General features: G+C 42.8%; 1 long non-coding RNA gene across 1 annotated transcript; it reads left to right on the top strand.

The window, feature by feature from the left end:
* Window positions 1-21,377: 21,377 nt before the first annotated feature.
* Window positions 21,378-22,635, top strand: LOC125288202. The gene is made up of 3 exons (XR_007192465.1): window positions 21,378-21,562; window positions 22,360-22,433; window positions 22,521-22,635. It is a non-coding gene; the product is annotated as an uncharacterized LOC125288202 (long non-coding RNA).
* Window positions 22,636-23,072: the final 437 nt, after the last annotated feature.

The following is a 23,072-nucleotide window of genomic DNA, read 5'->3' as shown; positions in this document are numbered from 1 at the left end:
TGTTAACAAGATATAAAAAAATATGTACAACTTCAACTTTACTGTTACACATTTATGACTTTAGTGTGCACATGCAAAATCTGCAGTTAAATGTGCTCGCCACTTTTGCACCCAATATACCTTCATAATAACCCTGACCAGTGCAGGCCTGGCACTGACAGGGTCGTGGCACGCAGTCGAGATGGAAAAATGCTAGCACCGGTCTTCCACAGCGCCTCGCCGGCATCCCATGATGCAACAGATGAAGTACGGTATGCTGCAGTGCGGAGTTCGAACTGTTTGCGTGTGATTGGCTGGCGCTGCCACTTAACCCACCTTGCCCTCACTACATGCCTCAGCAAGATGCAGATGGTGCGTTTGTGTGTGTGTGTGTATGTGTGTGTGTGTGTGTGTGTGTGTGTGAGTGTATGTGTGTAGGAATATTACCTTATTCCACTAAAACATGCTTAAAAAACATCTGAGGTGAATATGAGCTTATTCTCTTTAAAACATGCTTAAACAGCTTCCATTAGATGAGTATTACCTTCTTCTCCTCTGAAATGGACATAAAAAACCTCCATTACATATTCCATTAAGTATTACCTTAGCTGACAAGAATATCATTCTATTCATGTGCAGCATTTAAATCCATGTCACATGTTTAAATACTATACATGTTTAAATATATGTTCATCCTCACTTTCGTTGTTTGTTATCAGAGGTATAAGTATAAGTATATATACTCTTTAGATCCCGTGAGGGAAATTTGGTCTCTGCATTTAACCCAATCCGTGAATTAGTGAAACACACACAGCACACAGTGAAGTGAAGCACACACTAATCCCGGCGCAGTGAGCTGCCTGCAACAACAGCGGCGCTCGGGGAGCAGTGAGGGGTTAGGTGCCTTGTTCAAGGGCACTTCAGCCGTGGCCCACCTGTCGGGGCTCGAACCGGCAACCCTCCGGTTACAAGTCCAGAGTGCTAACCAGTGGGCCACAACTGCCCCAGGTGTCAAAGGAAGTGATGTCACACCTGCAGGTACATGAAGATGTGAGAATGAGCCAGAAAATCAAACACAGAATCTGATGATTAGGTAATTTACTAATGATTAATGGATGATTCAGTAAAACAATCTCTTATTCAAACCTGACTGGATAAAGCAACTTAAAGTTAAAAGTTAAAGTTGACCGTTATTTAGCAGACGTTTCATACAAAGCAACACGGACTTGAACCGACGGGAATCAAACCTGGGTCGTCGACCAATTGTCAGTTGGTGATGGTATCGCTGATCCACCACACCCACTAGTTCTATACTTGCATGACCTCAATGGCCACTCATAGAAGAAGGGGAGAGATATCCAGTGGTGTCGGCAGGAAACCTGTTGTTGTGGTAGTTGACACTATTTGATTTACCCAGTTCACGTCTGGGCGCCACAGCCAGTGAAACGGTGATGGTCTTCCTGGAAAGCGACAGCAGACAAATACACCTTTAGATAAGACCTTCTGAATGAAAGAATTCTAAAATGCTGATACATTTACAATGACTTCAACAGACTTATGAGTGACTTAGGGTGAGTTAAGGTGACTTGATCCTTTCATGACGAACTATAATTATTCATTATAGGGGTGGAGACTGCCAAATAACAAAAGCTTTTCACGCAACAACAACAAAAAAAGCCATACTTAACATTCTGGAAAATTCTTCACACTTCTCCAGCCAGACTACTGTGCGTGGAGACACATTCCTGCAATGTGATTGTTGAGATGACAGAACGAGAGGCCCGCTCTTGGACGGGTCCACGCCACTGCTGTTTGCCCAGTGGGTTCACACTGACAGGGGCCAGGAGGTCAGAACCGGCACGGAGCTCCGACTGGCTCGGGTCCACTGGTTCGACTCATCACATTCAGAACCGGCAGACTCCCGGGAGGGTACACCCTATGGGAGAGTAAACGTCAGAAATGTGTCAAAATGGCCCTAACGAAAAATAACTATAGTACGGTTTTATAGTACTTTCATATACAGTAAATAAATACTATAGTATTCCTATAAGATTAATTTAATATTTTGACCCAAAGTACTATACAATTCCTATAGTTCTTTTTTTGTAAGGGGGAGTCTTTGCCCATATAAAAGCACATACACTACTGGCCTACACAAAGCCGTAGGGACACGTATGCACAGAGGATCGGAGCCAGTTCATAAGTCCGATTGGTCCCCACAGCATGAATGGGAGTCTGGGAAGCACATTGTGGTGCAAACTAAAACAACAAATAATGTGTGCAAACAGGGGTGCTTTCCTTTAGCACCGTCGGCTTTGCGTGTTAAAAGCATCTTCAGGCAGACAGAGACAACAAAAGACAGCAAATATGACACCTGCACGTTGTGTGAGTAACAACACTGTAAGTACTCTACACTTGATTCGTGCACTTGTGTGTTCTTCTAAGACATGTACAGATATGTGCAATGTAGTAGCAGTAACGTTATAACAGTAGAAAGAATAATTTAGATATTAGCAATAACAATTAAATATTAGCAATATTCTTGCATCACATTGCTTTGTTTCCTGCTCTTCGTTTTTGCAATATTGGGTCAATTGAAACACAATGTCTTAAAAGTCTCTGCGTTTAAATACATGAAATGCATACGTAAAGCATAACTAATGCTTCTTAAAGATGTCACCAAACAGAGACTGAAGAATGTTGTGACCTCATCCACTGCGTGCTCTTCCTGGACAGCTCAGGTCAGAAGTTTGAGGTTTAACGGCCCACCCTGCACATTAACGTGATTCCAGTCCTTCCGACGGCGTTCCCTCCCTCTACTTCCACACACACACACACACACACACACACACACACACACACAGACACACACACACGCACACACAAACAAACATATACACACACACACATGCCCACACAAACACACTGTGCTGACAGATTTATTGGCTTGTTTGGATAAAATCAGAGAAAATCCCTTTTCAACAGGCAGGAGGGGTGTGTCAGTTCTGAAATCCGTAGGAGGGATATCATATTGTGGGAACACAAAGCAGAAACATCTTACCACAACTGCTCTGAACACAAACACACACTCTGAGCAAGGAAGACTTGAGCTTTGTCAAGTGGTAAGACTAGCCACCTGTTGTAGAACTGGTGTGTACATGCACAGACTTAAGCTGCCATGGTCAAAGGGGGTGGGCCAATTGTGTGTCTTCTGTCTCTGACCTAAAGGAAATCCAGAAAGAGGAACATACACAAAGCAGAAACATCTTACCACAACTGCTCTGAATACAAACACACACTCTGAGCAAGGAAGACTTGAGCTTTGTCAAGTGGTAAGACTAGCCACCTGTTGTAGAACTGGTGTGTACATGCACAGACTTAAGCTGCCATGGTCAAAGGGGGTGGGCCAATTGTGTGTCTTCTGTCTCTGACCTAAAGGAAATCCAGAAAGAGGTTGTATGTTCACTGTGGACTTTTCTGTATGCATAAAAATGATTCCTTGCACAAGTATGGCCACAAAGCACTGAAGTGGCATGTTGTAGCGTGAGGTAGCCAACCTGCGCATTGAGGTGAAATGCTCTTCCTCTGCCCAAAAACACTCAACAAAGAATCTACAGGCTTTCCCCTCTGCTCAAATCGCCCACATGCATACCAGTCCTGTGCATAAAGAGGGTATCAACAGATGCATTAAACACACACACACACACACACACACACACAGTCCTGCGCATTATGAGGGTATCAGCAGATGCATTAGACCCACATTAGCACGCATACCACAGCCGGGAGAATACATCCCAGCATGCACTGGGCCGATGCCAAGGGGGCCGTGGAGCAACAGGCCTGTGGGACGGAGAGGAATGTGGAGGTTATCACTCACCCCGACACCAAACCACACACACACACACACACACACACACACACTCGCCTCAACCCAAACCTAACCACAGCCCAGGCTCAAATGATCACCTTCCACGGCTAAATCTGCACCATTACAAGCAGATAAATCTGCATGATAGCTCACACTTGGAGTTTAAAATTAAATTACTTTTATTTATTTATTTATTTATTTGGGGGGGGGGGGGGGGTATACACACGGCCCAGTAGTGCGCCAAGAAGTTAGATCAAAGTGAGACTGTAATATTTTCCTCAGTTTGTTTATGGTTATGTTTATGTTTAAAATTGTTAGTAGATGCTTTTGTCCACAGTAATTTACAATGGCATCAATAAACATTACATTAACATTAAATGTAAGTTTAAAGTACAGTATGACAGTAAAGTCATATAACCAGTCATATAGCAAATCAAAATACCAGTATAAACAAAATGAAATTGAACAGAATAATAACAAGTAACAATCATAAAGTGATCTCTCGGACGAAGAACATTAGTAAATCATTCCACCAAGGAGAAATCACAGAAAAAAGCATCTTGACTTTGACCTCTTAGTTATGGAATCTTATGATGGAAGGCCGACATAACAGATGCTCATCAGGATAGCAGAGGGCGAGAATAGACATAGAGCTGGATCATGGAATTAATGTAGCAAGGTGAAGATCCAGTAAGTGTCTTATAGCCCAGCGTGAGGGATCTGAATTTAATTCTGGCTTCTACAGGACATCAATGAAGGAGGAGTTATGTGTCTTACCTGACTGATTAAAGACTAGACGTGCTGCTGCATTTTGAATCATCTGTAATGGTTTCACTACATAAGCAGATGGCTTGTGATGGAGTGTGTGTGTGTGTGTGTGTACAAGGCACATGATGGTTGATTTGCAAATTGAGAGCGCGTTTTGAAAGACTCCCTCCAGTCGAGACTTGGAGAGAGGGGATATGCATAGCATAGCATGCACTGCAGTGTGCAGACTTTCAAAGATATATGTCCTTCATGCTTATTTGAATGTGTCATGGCCCCTTCTGAAAACAATCTATCTTTAACAAGCCTCGGAGTCTCCCACGGGCTCATACGGCGTTAAACTACCAATTTGCACGTCCCTCGCAGCTCAAGGCATTTCCAGGTGAACAGAGGGTGATAGTGTTGTGGTCATAAATCACAGTGAATACTGTGAGTTTAACCTAATCCTGTGCTGTCAGAGGCCTCCACACAAGGGACATTTTCACATAGTAAAGTGAAGTTTTATTATTGTCGATGGAAGGAGGTCATGGATGGAGACCAATCAACAGGTCTCGCTGTTTCAAGCATTCCAGCTGGGCTGAGTCAGGTGTGCATCATGGCATTAAATAAACTGTGGCGCACCCAAATAGGTGACCACAAGTGTTGTGGTTTATTAACTGCATTTGTATTTTTATATGATTCATCTAGAACGGCACTATGCCTAGTAGGACTTTTATTTGTCAATATTAGATTATTACTGTATTTTTATATTATTACTCTAGAACGGCCTAGTGCCTAGTAGGAACATAAAAGCTGACACAGGAGGTGCAGTTGCGTCTGGGTTGCTATGGGAGCGGACCACCGCTCTGCCCACAGATGCACTTTGGATGAAAAACTGACAAGAAGCAGCCTGTGTCATCTCCTTGTTTTTCCACCTGTTTCCATCCTTTGAGATCCTGTTGACATCCACATAGCTAACTGCTAACTTAGCGTCGTGAACTCCCGTACACTGTTTTTAGACACGGTTATTTCACAAAGTTTGATGAGTAGAAATACGTTCACCCACTGCTTTTATAAAACGGATATTTTATGATGTTTGAACATAAATAAGTTAAGACACACTGGTTATAAGACATAGAATTTAACAAAGTTTTGAGAGTATAAATAGATAAATACACACTGGTCATAAGACATGATTATTCTGATAAGGAATCACAGTATACAGTAAATAAATAGATAAGTTGATACAAGGAATAGTATTTAAGTAAAAGTATGAAGGCGTATGTTAAAAAAACACAGTTTGGATATAACAGTTATCTTGAAGTAAAGAATGTAAATATACTAAGCCATGACACTGGAATGAATGTTTGTTATCTGAATCATATTGAATATACGTAATGTAACTAGTGCCTTTAATATTGCTGTTTTGTATGTACTGTATATTTAAACGGGTTAAGTGTTTTATAATATTGAACTAAATCTTTATGTGCTATTCTCTGACTTTTGCTACGTTAGAATTCTATTCGGTATTGAATGGTTAGTCAGGTGGTTTCCTACAGGTAGCCTGTACTTAAATACAATGGTATGTCCATGAAATCAAGGGCTTCCTCAGGTCTCATCTGTGTGAGAAGGCTAGCACAGAACTGTTCCAGGAGTTAATGTGTGCAAAGCAGAACGACCAAGAGTCCCCTCAGCAGTTTCTTTACCGCATGATTGGGCTCAAACAGAAAATCCTCTTTCAGTCAAAAAACAGGTAGCCTGTACTTAAATACAATGGTATGTCCATGTTATTGCACTATTCAGCCATAGTGGCCTATTTCTCACGGGTGTGAAAAATGTGAATGTATGAATGTGTTTTTGGGATACATGAGTATGTGATGAATGTATTGAGATACATTTGTAATGTTAAAGAACATGTTACTGTTGAAACAGACTTATTGCACAGACTTTGACATGATTGCTAGTCAATAAAAGATGCACTTTGGATGAAAAACTGACAAGAAGCAGCCTGTGTCATCTTGTTTTTCCACCTGTTTCATAGGATCTACTTATCTTTGTTACGTCAGTCCCACACTTGGGACCTGTAACAAAACCACTACAAGATCGACTACTGGACAAAACTGCACCCTAACAACAGATTAAGCAGTCCAGCTAGGGTACTGAAAATGCATTGAGGAATGTGATAGGCAGAAAATTGTTCGCAGCCCATCGCTACTTGTTCTCACAATCTGTCAATCAAATTGCATAGTGGTAGGAAGACGCGAAGAATACCACAAAAACTGCAGTGGTGACAGCGGAAACACACCCAAGAAAGAGAGATTATGGTTCCCACTAAAAAGGAACAGAAAGGGACAGTTCAGGAACTTCAGTATACTCAGTCTGCATAGGTATACAGTAGCAGCATGTTGAACTCAGTGATTAAATGCTTTGCCATATGGGTTATGTTACATCAACTAGGTAGGTTATTGTCTTTTACAGTTTTTTAAAGTTGCTTTTGTGCATTTCTCAGGTCAGAATTGAAATTCTCAAAACTACTTTTTAAACCTCCACATCATAGTCACATATGTATTATATTACCATAAAAGCAATTTCTCATTGTTTTCAACAGCAAATGCTTTGGCCATTCATTTGATTTAGTCTCTTCTCCTGTTCAGTGTTGGCTTTTCCCCATAACAATGCTGTGATTATTTAAAGGAATGACTGTAGTTACATTTTATTTATTCAATTTCATGTATATGACAGTGGAGGGATTGAATTGTCAAGTAAAAGTCTTACCAGACAGCAGAACTTCATACAATGTGTCTTTGCCGGTGGATGCTTCTACTGAATGTGATTATGACTGGAGTTACAACGTGAGTGGCCTCCCTTAATTCACTTAATAAATTGGGTTACACTTTACTTGAAGGTATCTACATAATCAATGTAATGAACGTGTCATAAACATTATAAACAAGTGATAAACATTTATGACATAACGCTTCTGTCAAGTGTCATTCGGTTTTTGTCAGGGTTAGGGTTAGTGTTAAGGTTATGACAGTGTCATGTCAGTGTCATGTAACTTATGTAGAAATCTAAAGTAAAGGGATACCATAAATTGCTAATGAAGATTACCTGTCTATGCATCATACGTCTGAATCATATCTCAAATTTGTCAGGGGACCAATATTGCCCAAGATGGAGGATATCTGAGAGGTGTTGTTTTAGAGAACAAACGTGACTTCATGATCCTACCATCATGCCAGTCCCCAGTTCTGTATTGGGCTCAATGCAATGAGGCATTGGTAAGTTAACCGACTGCATTTACACCTGAGAAGATGTACAGATCCTCACTACCTAACAATTTAATTTCCTTCTGTTTCAAAGTCCTCTTATCGGACATGCTGTATGTTTTTGTTGACACAGGAGACATATGATGCCATGTGTTACTGTAAGTTCTCTCGTTTTATGGTCCTTAGATGGATTTGTTGTTGTTGTTGTTGTTGTTGTTATTGTTGTTGTTGTTGTTGTTGTTGTTGTAGCTAAACTTATGCATAATATTTTCTTTCAAGTTAACTGTTCAGTGATTGACGTTCCCAATTCAGCATTTGGTAAGTTAACTTGTCTTATATTCCCCTTAAGGATGCAGGACACAAAAAGTGCTTATTCTGTATAGGGAAACAAAACCTGAGTGGTGTTGCTCACAGCTATTTGTCATCATTTATGGTCGGCTTTATGAACTGTGGATTTTTTTTTTCAGGAACAGAGAGTAGAATGTTTGTTAAAGGTCATGTTACCCACTTTTTCGTGGATTTAGTCCTTGAGGTCTTACAGTAATAAAACATCTGTGCCATACTATGGTCTGAGCTAAAAGAGGAAGCACTACAACACGATTTTCCTTCCTGCCTTAAGAGCCCTTTTCAGAGCATCTCGTTCCTGTTCGTTTACTATCAAGAACATATTGCTCAATGACTTTGCTTCAACGGGTCCCGAGCTCACGGGATAAAAGCAATATCTCACACATTTTTTTGTTATTCAGTTGTGAGCAGAGACTTGGTGCAGATAAGTAAAATGGAGGTGCTTTCATTCAAAAAGCTATAGACCCTTTCAACAATAAAAACAAAAACAATGCTTGAACGTTCTATTTGGTTCCCAATCTACTTCCTCTGCATTAAGATAACATATGGAATGTTAAAAAGGAAGTCTTATGGGGCCAACTATGATGCTGATAATGGAACTCTCTTGAAAGGGTCTATACCTTTCTTGGCATCTTGTATAGGACAGGAAGTTCTGAACAGTTTATTCTCATCTCACTGTGCAAAACAACTGTGTTTTGTTTTTTCTGTGTTTTTGCATTGGAAGCCATCCCAGATAGACCAAACTATATACATAAAATCACTGAAATAAATACATACACAAGGTGCTCTGAAAAGGGCTCTTCAGACAGGAATGAAAACCGTTTGCGGTGCTTGTAGTGCTTCCTCGTTTAGCTCAGACCATAATATGGTTTTCAGACCATAAGATGTTTTATTAAGACCTCAAGGACTAAATCCACGAAAAAGTGGGTAATGTGACCTTCAATGTGACCTTTTACATGACTTGATATGATGCTTTTTCACAGGTGTGCCACTCCCTTCCTACCACCTACTTGCCTCCATTGCATTTCTCTTCACTCTTTGTGGCTGAGGTAGGCACTTAGAAACTTGGTGAAATTATTTGTGATCTCCGGTCCTTCCCTGGATTCGGTCTTCCAAAGTGACCAAGGACCTGCTGCTGAGCCATTTGAAAACTTTCACAACACACTTGCCAGTCAAGCCTCCTTGTGGAAACTACTACGAGGAAGTCAAGTTGTCATTCATTCACTTCTACAGTACCTAACCAATCACACCTAGAAAGCCGCACTAGGAAGCCACACTGCCTACACCATTCATTTAATTGCCACATCACCAGAACGTTGACACATATTTTAAAACTTCTGCTTCAAACCTCTCTGCAACTTTCAGTACACTGACTTCAACGCATCCACCTTCACCACACTGCCACCAGTTGGTCCCTGTCTTGAGCTTATGCTGGGGGATAGGCTCCTAGATCCGAGACCTCCGCACAGCTTGCCAATTTATTGGCAGGGGCCTACAGTACGCCAAAGACTGTTTCAATATTCAGATCGCTATTCATCTGACGTTTCTTGTAAAATATATGAAATTCTTTAATTATGTTTATGCCTCCCGAGTTTTTTCTGGTCGTAATGAAAAGAAGAAGAAAAATGTTGAATTAAAAGTAATAAAATGAAGATAGCTTGTATATCACATTATGGCCAATTTGTTTACTTTCAGCTACTCATTACCCATTTCCCCAAGCGGCAAAAACATGATTATTGACATCACTGAAAATCTGAAATAATTTACCTCACAACTCAGTGGTCAGGGTTCAGTTCTGTGACTGGTTGGTTTGGCTTTATACTGCTGTCCTCTTATCTCCCTCTGTAGTGCAGAACATGAACATCAGGGTCTTTGGTAAGCCCAACCATTTCCTGTCCCAAATATAACCACTATACATTGTGTGTCAGTCAGTGGTACTTGCTGACGGGCCCTGTGAACATTGTAAAGGAGGAGAGGTGAAAGGGGAAATCCACCTGCTGTTATTTGGTTGTAGTTTTTAGTTAGTTGTAGTTTTTAGTTAGTTGTAATTTTTGTTTAAGTTGTAACTTGTATGATGTTCCTGGGGGCGCTGTGGTGCAACTGGCTACAGCGCCCATACCACATATGGGTCCAAATGCCCATGGGGACCCGGGTTCAAGTCCGGCTTGGATCATTTACAGATCCCACCCCATCTCTCTCTCCTACACACTTTCTGTCAATCTTTAACTGTCCTATCACAATAAAAGGCAAAAAAAATTCTTTTACAAAATCATGCTTCTGTAATCATTAGTACTCACATGGCATTTTGTCATATCTGAGTATAGGCAAATGGAGTTAGTCAAAGAGTTACCTGCACACTAAATAAGCCTGCACACTAAATAGTATCAGCACCTTGTTCTCCAGAGAAAATAAGCTACTCCTGCAGTGAGCCACTGGACCCATTATTGTTGAATAAATTATCTTTTTGGTATAATATCTCATCTCTCTTTTCTTTTGGCCCATTTCAGTTGCTTTAGGGCGCAATATTTTTTCCGCTTTTAGAAATAACATCTCAGAGCCCTGCAGCGATTAACAGCCATAGTGGAGAGGAATGTGACTGTCCCGTCCCGTATATTATTTGGGAACCTCTCACAATCCTCTCCAGTGATAAGAACCTAATCTAATGCAATTGTTAAATAATTACACAGCACACTGTGCACCCTGGCAAAACACACACACACACACACACACACACACACACACACACACACACACACACACACAGATCACTCAAAGACAGATCTGGGCTTTGTGGATTTGCTGCATCGGATTAGAACCAGATCAAAGCCAGATCAGAATCTGACCAGAACCAGATCAGGGCTATATCAGAGCCAGATCAGGGCTATATCAGAGCCAGATCGCAACCAGTTCAGAGCCAGACCAGAGCCGGTTCCACTCCAGTATCTGCAGTTATTCAGGAATATCGTCGGAGGGGGCTGCGGAGGGTTACAGCTGACCTAGTTATGAGACTTGAGCTGGGGGCTGATCACTTCGGGGAGTATTTAACAAAACAACACAGTTTAGGAAAGAATGCTTCAGTACATCACAGCTACACACTGAAAACAAATCAATTGAAAAGCAAAGACATTTACACACCCAAGGCGTGATATTCTGAGAGAATTTACACAGAGTCAAATCTGTCCTATGCATCATACATTCATTATGCATCAATATTACAGTAATACTGCTCCTTTGTGGCTGAATAAGGTGGTTAAAGCAGTTTTCACTTGCAGTGCTCACTACCACCACAATATGTCAATATGGAGCAGAGAAAGTGCTCAATATAATTTAATGTTAGAGGAGTGACTAAGGGGAAAGTCCAGAGAGACAGAATCCCCACTTTACTGTCAGAGTCCTCTAGCTGCGTTCTCTAAGCTGTTGCATCACCGTCACAATGCATAACACCAGACCCTACAGTGAGGGGAGACACACCTAGTCGAGGCAACAATTTAAATGTAAGGCAAGCTCAGAAGGCTTTTGCATTTCAATGAAATTACACTTTTTACGTTATTTTTAAGAATGTATCCATTTTTCATTTTTATCCCATTGGAATAACATTGGGACAACTAACCCCATAGGTGTGACAACCTTACCACGTGATGGGGATGGTTGTCACATTTGCGCAAGGTGCATTTGACAGCCCACATCCTTCTAACTGACTGGATTCAAGCAGATCAAGGTCCCTCCATTTGTACCTGGAAAACAGTGTTAACAATAACACCATAATTTCTTCCTTTGGGATGAATAAAGTATTCTATCTATCTATCTATCTATCTATCTATCTCTATTATCACAACAGTAACACACACCAGTAACACACGCCAGATAATAGGGTAATCTTTCGTGCTATTTGAGTTTTGTATAAAAGTAAGCAAATGTAAAGAAAGGAGAAAACAAGATACAATGAATGAATTCAGGTCAGGTCTAAGAGCTACTGACTGGAGGGACTTTTGGAACTGCAAATCCCTTTTTAAAGTCACTACAGTAAATTGCCTCAGGTAAGTTACTTTTTGTGTTTGACCAGCCAATATGTCACTTATTTTACTCCTCCCCTGTTTGCATCCCTGAGAATGACAACACACTCAACATAAGGTTTTTAATCATATATTCTTGATTCATGTTTGTTAACTTGATGTCTGATCAATGAATATTATTGCAAGTGGTTACATGTAAAGTAACTGTTTCTTATCCTTGTGATATTTACATTCCCTTTCTAAACAGATGCATTCCTTCAGGAGCTTAGAGAAGGACAGGAAGGAGAGGAAGCACATACAAGCACACCAACTGCAGCAAATGACTGGGCCACCAGAAATGCCACAACTGCAGAAAGGCGAAAGGAGGCAAGACCTCAGCTACTTAACAATGCACTGGCATCAGAGGTCATTAAAAACTGGGATTGTTCCAGATGCCATCATAAAAAGGCAGTGGTGGAGTGTAAAGAATGTAAGCCCTTTTCATTTCTATGTGAGGACTGTGATGGTGCCATTCACAGTAAAATGGCACTCCATAATCGAAAATCATTCATCTTGGGTTTTTACAAACCCATCCCTCCTGAAGTTGTGGTGAAAAAGACAGATGTCGGCTACTGCCATGACCGCCAAGGTAAGCCCTAGACTCTAGATCTAGATCTGCATCTCTCTGTCTGTCTATAAAAATAGATATACAGTATGGCAATGTAATTATTCGCTTGTACACTGTTCCCTCTCTCTAGACCGACTTTTACCTATGAGAGCGCCACCTCAGATCTGTGGCTGTTTACCATCAGCCACCAGTGTGGGTCCAGGCAAAAGAATAGTTTTTGTCAACATGAATGGTATGTATTTGGTCGTGAATAAAAGAATCCACAAAACAGTTACACTATGTGTTAGTTCTGTTTTGGATGTTTTCACTCATGACTATGATTGTACTTTTTCACCAGGATGATATGATCTTGCCCTCCCACATATCAGCTGCAGCATCTGCTCTGCTCAGTGGACTCCTAGGATAGCAGATGTCCAGAACAGTGGCTACTGGCCGGCTACAGCGACTGTGGCCACTGGCACAATTTTTGATGCTGACGTATTTTATGTTCTCCAGGAGCTGACCAAAAGACCATCCGCCATGGGAGAGTGAGAAAATTAGATGATCTAAAATGAATCAGTGGCATAGAATCAATATTAAAAATAGTAATATAGTTTGTTTGAACAACATATAGGCCTCAATCTGAACGTGTTTGTTTAAAGTTCAAGTTTAAAGTTTATTGTCACATGGCATTGTCAGCAATGAAATTCTGTGGTGCAAAATCAGATGAAGATATCAAGTAAATAGAAGCAAAGTATCCAATAAGTACATAAATGTATGCAGAATTTTGAAATATACAAAGTATATAAGTACTATAAATATATAAAGGTATATAAGTATTTCAATAGATATTAAATATAATATTAAAATAGTTTGTAGTCTAGCAGGACATACAGGAAGAGTAATTAAGTGGCAATGTAAACTATAACAACATAGCAACAACCCGTGGGCCCTCCGAGAGGCGGGATGAAAGATGGGCCCAACAGGACGGACTACACGGTGACAACGGCAACGGAAATGGATTATGAGAATACCAGAACTCCAGGAAATGAGGAGAAGATCCTCCGAAAGTGTGCATGTGGATGGGAGAAAGTGACCACGTTCAGAGGCACTCGAATCCACCAGGGGAAAGCAAAGTGTGGCCAGATTGGCCAACAGCAACCTTGCACTGCGACAGCAGGTGAGACAAGAGGGACCAAAAGCCCGGGCAAAAACCACAGAGCCAATGGACCCAACGTTGCTGAAGGCATGAGAGCGACAGAGGAAGAAGGTCCACTGGTGGAGAACGAGCCCCCACGTGAGCATGAAGACCCAGTCCTCACCACCTCAGATAGAACAGAGCCAAATGCAGAGACCAAGAAACCAGCCAGAAGAAGTAAGATCAAGTGGCCAAAGTCAAGCGAAGCAGAGGTATGGCGTGCACTGGATGCAGACCTGATCAAGACCCTAGAAGAATCACTGCATGGAGGGGCAGAGGCTCAGCTAAATCTGATTGGGGACATCATATACCAGACCTGCAAGGACAGGTATGGCGAGCTTGTCCCCAGACAGAGGACCACCCTAAGAGAGAAGGGAAGGAGAGAAAAGGAAATCCTCCAGCTGGTGCAAAGGCGTCGGCAGCTCCGTAAGAACTGGAGAAAGGCAACCCATGCAGACAAAGAGGGCCTGAAAGCCCTGTGGGAGGAGGTCAGGAAAAGACTAGCCGGGCTTCGCAGAGCTGAACGCATTCGGAAACGCAACAGGCAGAAGCAAAAAGAGCGAGCCAGTTTCTTCAAGGATCCCTTTAAGCACGCCAGACAGCTGCTGGAGGAAAAGAAGACTGGCAAGCTCGAAACCACCAGGGAGCAGTTGGAACAGCATGTCAGAGAACAGTACAGTGATCCGCAAAGGAGCGTCCCCTTAGGAACACCGGGATACGTACCTCAGCCCGCACAGCCAACAGCTGCGTTTAACACCATGCCTCCCAAGCTCAGTGAGGTCAGGCAAGTCGTGGGAAGGCAAGGTCCGCTTCTGCACCAGGCCCCAATGGAGTCCCCTACAAGCTCTATAAGAACTGCCCCAAGGTACTAGAGCTGCTATGGTACCTAATGAGAACTGCCTGGAAAAAGCAACTCATTCCATCTGAGTGGCAAAGAGCCGTAGCAGTCTTCATCCCCAAGGAAACAAACTCCAAAGACATCGGCCAGTTCCGTAACATCGCCCTACTGAATGTAGAAGGAAAGATATTCTTCTCAGTACTTGCCAGAAGGATGACCAACTACCTGCTTGAGAATGGCTATATCGACACCAACTGCCAGAAAGCAGGAGTGCCAGGATTCCCCGGATGCGTAGAGCACTCCACAATGATCTGGGACCAAATCCAGAAAGCTAAGCGGGAGAAGACCGACCTGCACGTCATCTGGCTTGACCTTGCCAATGCGTATGGATCAGTCCCGCACCAGCTGATCAACTATGCCATGGATTTCTTCCACATGCCCACCTGCGTCAAGAACTTGGTAGCACAGTATTTTAACAACCTGCAGATGTGCTTCTCCGCACAGGACTTCACTACTGGGTGGCAGCGGCTTGAAGTCGGAATTGCAATGGGATGTGCCATTTCTCCGATAGCAGTTTGTAACAGCATTTGAGATAATCCTCATCGGCGCAAGGCAAATGGTAGGAGGGATCAAACTGCCAACTGGTCAGAGGCTTCCCCCACTAAGGAGCTACATGGACGACGTCACCACCCTCCTTCAGACAGCAGCATGTACAGCAAGACTGCTGAAGAGGTTGGATGAGCTGATGTCATGGGCAAGAATGAAGATCAAGCCCTCCAAGTCCCGTAGCCTGTCACTCAGGAGAGGAGTCAGGAACGACAACACCACCTTTATAGTCAGAGGGGAGAAGATACCACTCCTCGCAGAGCAATCCATCAAAAACCTGGGGAGGCAGTACACCGCAGAGCTGTCTGACAAGCAGAAAAACCGTGGGGAAAACCGCCTGGAAACAGCTCTGAAACATAAGGTCTGGTGCTACCAATTTACACCACCAGAGGGTAATGTGGCCCTTGAAAATGAGTGAGATCCCTTCATTGATCGTGAGTAAGATGGATGGGAAAGCCAACTCATTCATCCAAAAGTGGTTGGGGCTGCCACGGTGCCTATCTGAAACCGGCCTCTTTGGAAAAAACACGCTGCAGCTACCACTGAAGTCACTACAGCTGGGCTATATGCAAGAGAAGGCCAGGTTGGTCCTCGAGCTTAGGGAGTCCACAGACGAGTCAGTAAGGAACGCTAACGCCAAGGTTCCGACTGGCCGCAAGTGGAATGCCCAGGCCGAGGTCGACCAAGCCATCAGTCGGCTCCAACATCAGGAGATCATGGGCAGAGTCCAGGTAGGAAGAGCAGGCCTAGGATGTGGAGACGCGCCACGCTTCTGGTCCAAGGCCAACCGCAAGGAAAGGAAGGAGATGGTGGTGGCGGAGGTGACGAGGATGGAGGAAGACCGCTACAAGATCAAAGCCGTGTCGCAGGGTCGGCAAGGAAGCTGGACAACCTGGGAGGGAATTACAAGCAGGAATGTCAGTTGGTCAGACGTGTGGAAGATCCCACAGGCAAGACTCAGCTTCCTCATCCGCTCAACCTACGACACGCTTCCCTGCCCTCGGAACCTCCACCAGTGGTTCGGAAGTGAGGAACGTTGCACGCTCTGCAATACTCCCAACGTAAGCCTCCAGCACATCTTGTCAGGCTGTAAGATCGCACTCTCACAGGGCCGCTATAGATGGCGCCATGACCAAGTCCTGAGGAAGCTAGCCGAAGTGCTGGAGGAGTGTCGACAGGGGAGTAAAACACCGCCACCTGCAGAGGACCCCACCACCTTTGTTACGGAAGGAGGGGTCAAGAGAAGCATCAGGCCAAGAGAAACATCAAGGCCCTTCTCCCCTGACCAGGAGTGGAGCATGAGGGTCGACCTCGACAGGAAGCTTCAGTTCCCCACAGAGATCACCACCACATCTCTCCGGCCAGACATAGTTGTGTGGTCAGCCAAGGGCAGCGATCCTCATCAAGCTCACAGTACCTATGGAGGAGGGGATTGAGGCCGCCTTCGAACGCAAGAAGGCCAAGTACTCAGAGCTGGCTGCTGAGTGCCGGGAGGCTGGCTGGAAGACTACCATCTATCCAGTGGAGGTTGGATGCCGAGGCTTCATGGGCTTGTCAACCACACGCCTCCTGAGGGATGTGGGACTCACCGGAGGAAGACTCAGGAAGGCAATAAAGGATCTGGCAGAGGAGGCTGAAAAAGGGAGCTTTTGGCTCTGGCTTAGGAGGAAGGACAAAACTTGGGGGAAGAACACCTAACCCCAGACAACAGCCGCAGGGGACAACACCCATCAGCTGCAGGGGGTGACGGGGAGACGTCCCTGTCACTGCTCCGCCACCAGGAGACGTACCAGAATTAAAGGAGCGAAACATTGGTGAATGGTGGTTTCTGGCTGATGACCCTGCAGCTGACCCATGGGCACCGGAGGAGCCTGTATAATCCTGATAAGGCCACTTTAAAGAATAGACTGTTGACTTGTGTCAGACTGAAAGGCATATTCACCATATTAAATTGATCTTGTATATTTAATTTCTAATGTTATTTTTGATACAGAGTGGTAAAATTTGCAGACACTCTACACAAAAGCTTCTTGGAGTGGGCCATTTGTGAATATGAAATGGCGAAGCTGTGCAAGGAGCAGCCGTTTGCTTGCACAGCGTGCACCCCCAACATGTTAGCTGTGGCAGTGGATGGGAATAGAAAGCTATACCGCTTTAACAAGTGTGGGAGGTAGGTGTGGGTTTCTTTATGTTTTTGGTATAGAAATGTCCATGCTCATGTGTGAGAGTAGGCTTTGGTAATACACCCCCCACTTCACCACTCACCACCCCACCAGGAATACTTGCCACTTCTACGCAAACGATCTCAACACTGCATATTTTCGTTATTTTCCCTTACTGACACTACTTCAACACCTCTAACAGCAGTAAGTTGAAACATGCTGCAATATCCCTTTTAAAAAGGCAGATTTAAGTATGCTCTGAACTATTGCTAAACTTAATGCACAACCATGATTTCTGGATAGCTCAAGTGAGCCTGCCTATTTCGATATTTTCATCCTCAACGACCGAGAGGTGGAATATAAAGTGGAAGAAATCCATGGAAAGACAAACCATGTAAGTATTTGTGCATTTATTAGGATTTCATATACTGTCATGTTAAACACACATGTTACTGAATTACTGTAGGCGTGGTTTAGATTGGATTGCAGACCTCCTGGAAAAACTAAGGGTTAGTTAAGCTAAGTTAAGTTGCTAAGGGTTAGTTAAGCTAAGTTGCTGCTGGAATTGATTAATGGCTCGTATGAGGCACTGACTCTTAAGATCTACCACATTCCTGAGTCGTGATGGGGGCACAGCATTGTATGAGATGCCGAACTTTTGACGAGACATAAAAAAACATAATAAAAAAAACATGACACACGAGGCTTCCTTTGTGTCCTGAAAGGGGATTTATGCAGGACACGGTTTTGGTGGAAACTAATTTTAAGTAAAAAGTGTGACATCTAACCCCGCTCTCCCCTACTTGTGACCATCAAAACTCGTTCATCGCCTGTGACTCCGTGATAACAGGACGTAACAGGCATTTGGCTGAGGTTAATATGCTCTATGTTTTGTCCAAAGGTCTATCATCGTTGCACTTGGAGAAAACTGGAATGTTTCATTCGTCCCTCGTTTCAATCATCCCGGTTGTACCCTAATCCAAGTTTCCCGGCCTCTCTAACCTGGTTTCCATAAGTGCGACGAGGGGGCACACAACAGCCACAGCATTCGGTCTCCCAGTCTCTCCATTACTAACGGGACCATCTGATAAATCAAACTTTTCCCAAAGCCAGTTGGAAGGAGAGCTAAGACGTCCTTGCCATTTATAAAACGGACAAGACAAGCCTCTTGTTCTTGCCTTTTTGTTCCAGCGAAGCTTGTAGTTCAACAGCATAGCAACAATGGCGACGAAGTAAGAGACGCTAGAAGCGCAAAGTTGTCTCAACTCTCAGAGCACCACGCAATTAAGCAATCCTTTCTTTGTATTGTGAAATTGAAATGAATATGGACTATTGCAATCAGTAATATGTTGAAAATAATTAAAAGGAATCAATTTCTATGAAAAATCTGTCTGTTGTGTGCGTGTGTCAAGTTATAGCCTAAGCCAGGGCTATTCAATTAGTTTGTAATGGGGGCCAGTTCATGAAAAGCATCACAACTGAGGGGCTGAAGAAATGCGGCTTGAAATATGAGTAGGCCTAGCCTAATCACATTAACAGCTGTATACAATGAAGTACAACAGCAGCAATATGGGTGTTCAAATGTTGTATTTTGTACATGCATAACAACATATTACCCAGTTGTTGGTGGCTAATATGGAATGAAATCTGTGATAACAGATAACCGTAATGGAATCTGTGCTTTGCACAGTAACTGTTAGGTCCAAGATTTCCAGTGAGTAGCCTACAAACAGGATTCAAACACTGTTCAGGTGAATTAAATGTGTAATCAGTCGCATATGTAGGCTAGCTCTTCTGACTTATAGGCCTACTTACATTTGACGTTCCCACCATTTAAATGAGATGACCTCTAGATTTTTTTTAGCAGTGCAGGCCAGTCATAATCGCCTAATAATAATAACACGAGGGTCCGGGGGTGTCTCCACCGGGATTTTTTTCTTTTCTGGTTGCTAATCACACTATTTTAACATGTTTTGAGAGGGACAGGCCCATCTTTTTTCTGACGCACCTCAAGTTACCCCATGCATTAAACCTATGTCACTGCTTGAATAAATGAAAAACATAGCCTACTGAACATGGGCATCGTAGTTCACGATAACAATGAAAACGTTTAGCCTACTTGGTTTCTGACAGAAATTACGTTTTGTGCCAACATTTTGTAGAAACACAACCACGGCCTTTATTTGGTGAACGGGGGTGCAAATCATCTCCTTTACTTTCTTTGGTTATTATGTAGTCTACGATTCACTTGAACCACAAAACGTTTTGCCGTCGTCACATTTACAAATATGCAATTTACCTTCAATTACCAATTTATCAGTGATAGGCTACTTTTTGCTTCGAATCGCAATTGAGTGCACATTTAATGTAACATGCCACATGATTTCCAAGAGGCAGGGATGGATTACTGCACGGGCCTACCGGGCCCAGGCCCAGGGGCCCAAGGGGTCAGGGGGCCCTGAAGCCCAAGCCTTTGCATGGAATCATTGCCTCAATATAAACAAATCAGGATGTAGGCTATGAATCTGATTGAATTTAGTATTGGTAAATGCACCAAAATACAGGAAATCACATCAAACAAATTAAAATATTTCTGGGGGAGAACCCCCAAACCCCCCTCCCACATATACGAAAATGAGTGGGGGGCCCTTAATACATCTGGGCCCAGGGGCCTGAAAGTTAATCCGCCCATGCCAAGAGGCCTTTAGACAGGCTCATTTCAGACCTTCCTAGACTATTATTGCATTTGTTTATGTTGTAAGACGTGAAGAAATGAAGGACATCGGCAATAGCCAGGCTAGAAATACTTTGAAATTCCCTTTGAGTCGGATCTGCTCCACCTTTCCACCAAGTTTTGCAGAAATTGTGCCCGTGTTTTTTTGCGATATTGTTGACAGAAGCTATGTGTGGTGCAACCTGTTAAATATTAGTAGTTCATAAACTCCAACGTGGCAATTTAGGTTGAAACTAAACTATGCCACTTACGTTCAGCTTATGTACAATGTAATGAGTTGTAATGTAGCCTAACTTGTTCAATGGGCTGAGATGCAGTGGCTGCAGGACTAAAGCGAGCGAGAGATGCAAGAATGGAGAACAGCTCATGCGCTTGCTAGAGATTACATTTTTTTTAAAGGGCCAGTACAAACGGGCCGCCAATTGAAGAGCCCTGGCCTAGGCCTACCGTGCTCATACTGCGCAAAAGCGCCACTATTTTTCTAAAAACTACTGTTACTATAGTAACGAGCTCCCCACATCTGTGACAGGCAGACGTGACGTGACACCGCTAAATTCTCAGCTTGTTTATACCCCACACTGAACGCGTATAACCATGGGCGTAGATTTAGGGTGGGACGCTAGTCCTAATCAACATTTTAAAGGGATACTTGGCAACTATTTCAACGTAATAAACCAGTTTAGAAATCATTTGGATGGTTAAATGACCTATTCCGGTGAAAATTGTGATTTCCCCGCTGCGCAGCATGCTCAGGCGGAAAACCAACCTTGCAACATTGAGACTACCGTCCCGGAAAGAGAAGTGAGAAACAAGAAACTAGTTTTAAATCGTGTTTCTTACCTTGTAACATCCACATAGTTCTGCCAAACTTATGCTAACCGTTCGCTAGCTTGTAAACAAATCCATGTGCTTTATCGTTACCTTTTCCCACAGTTTGAAATAGCATAATGCACAATTTCTCCAGCAGAGGGGGAAATCCTGCCAAGTTTCCCTTTAAGATGACAAAAATTGTCCCCACCAATATTTTAGCGAACTCATTGCTGCTGATCATTCCGACAGCCAGCACGACAGTACAATAAACGTCATTTGATTGAATGAAAAACCGAGGGGGAAGGGGGAAAGGTTAGGCTATCTGACACGCATGCTACACGCACGGAGAGTGTCAAAGCACAGGCTACTTTGCACTGGCAGCCAAGCGAGCGGGTGTGTCAACAACGGTAAGTTACCAGGACTGTCTGCCAACACATACCCCATAAAAGGCCAGAGTAAAATATTTTGATATTCCCTTTGCCCTTCAGAATGTACATCCTTGCCCCTTTTTGTGGTTTGTAGATTTGTAGCTTGAATTAACCCTTGGGGGAAATAAAGTATCTATCTAGATTAGCTATGCCACCCAAAAAGAAGAAAGGGCACATAATACGCTTTTTTATTATGCAGAGTCTAAGCAAAATAACTAGCCATACAAACTGGCAACTGGTGACCAGGCTTTCATTTTACTGTGTAAAATTGCATTAGCTGTTGGATATTACCCAGGATATTGTCCCAGCTAAACCTAGCTTCTGTAATATTTCAACCAAAGTTAGGAGTCATGTTGAACATGGATAGTCGCATAGGCTAATGTATATCACAGAATATAACTCACTGACTGTTTATGGGGCTACCAATCTTGCAGTCGCAATAAACAATGGATCCAATACATTTTCCTGTTCCAAAATAGAACATCCCCTCCCTGAAACCACGTTATGTTTGTGCGCTTATGTGGGGTTACACGTATAGTCTATAGCCTACTTTATGGCAAAATTATTTCCCTATTTATAAACTAAACTGTCGGACATTAGGTAAACATAATGAAGTGTCGTTGTAGCTTTGTCCAGAGTTGGCTTTTCCCCATAGGCCTACTTTTCTAATTATGTTTTGAATATTTAAAAAAAAAAATAGTTACCTTTTAGTTATTCTATTTTTTTGTATATGACCACAGTGGAGGGATTGAATTGTCAAGTAAAAATCTTCCCAGACAGCAGAACTTCGTACAATGTGTCTTTGCTGGTGGATGCTTCTACTGAATGTGATTATGACTGGAGTTACAACGTGAGTGGTCTCCCTAAATTCACTTAATTGCTATGAAGAATACATTTCTATGCATCATACATATGAATAACATTTCAAAATGTTCAGGGGACCAATATTGCCAGTGATGGAGGATATTTGAGAGGTGTTGTTTTGGAGAACAAACGTGACATCATGATCCTACCTTCATGCCAGTCCCTAGTTCAATATTGGGTGCAATGCACAGAGGTGGAAAAAGTATGAAAATATTGTACTCAAGTAAAAGTACCAATACCTTGATGAAATATTACTCAAGTACAAGTTCAAATACCGATCTGAAAATGTACTCAAGTAAAAGTAAAAGTAGTTAATTTAAAATGTACTTTAAGTAAAAAGTTACTTAGTTTTTTTTTTTTTTTTTTTTGGGGGTGGGTACCAGAACAACCAGTTTTACCAAAGACTTTCTAATGAGGAGATACAGCACTCAAAAAATCCTCCATAGTAATGTATGGGGTCATAGTAATGTATGGGGCCAAACGCCAATATGGCAGTTGTCTACACATCATATGTCTACACATATCACAACCCTTCCGCGGCAAAACGTCGACATGTGACATTGAGCCAATCATGTGGTGTGTTGTAAAATACATTGAGCCAATCATGTGGTGTGCTGTGAAGACA

This window comes from Alosa alosa, chromosome 23 (assembly GCF_017589495.1).
Source record: "Alosa alosa isolate M-15738 ecotype Scorff River chromosome 23, AALO_Geno_1.1, whole genome shotgun sequence".
Lineage (NCBI taxonomy): Eukaryota > Metazoa > Chordata > Actinopteri > Clupeiformes > Clupeidae > Alosa > Alosa alosa.
Note: the sequence above shows the minus strand (reverse complement) of the source record. Positions and strands in the feature narration are given on the sequence as shown.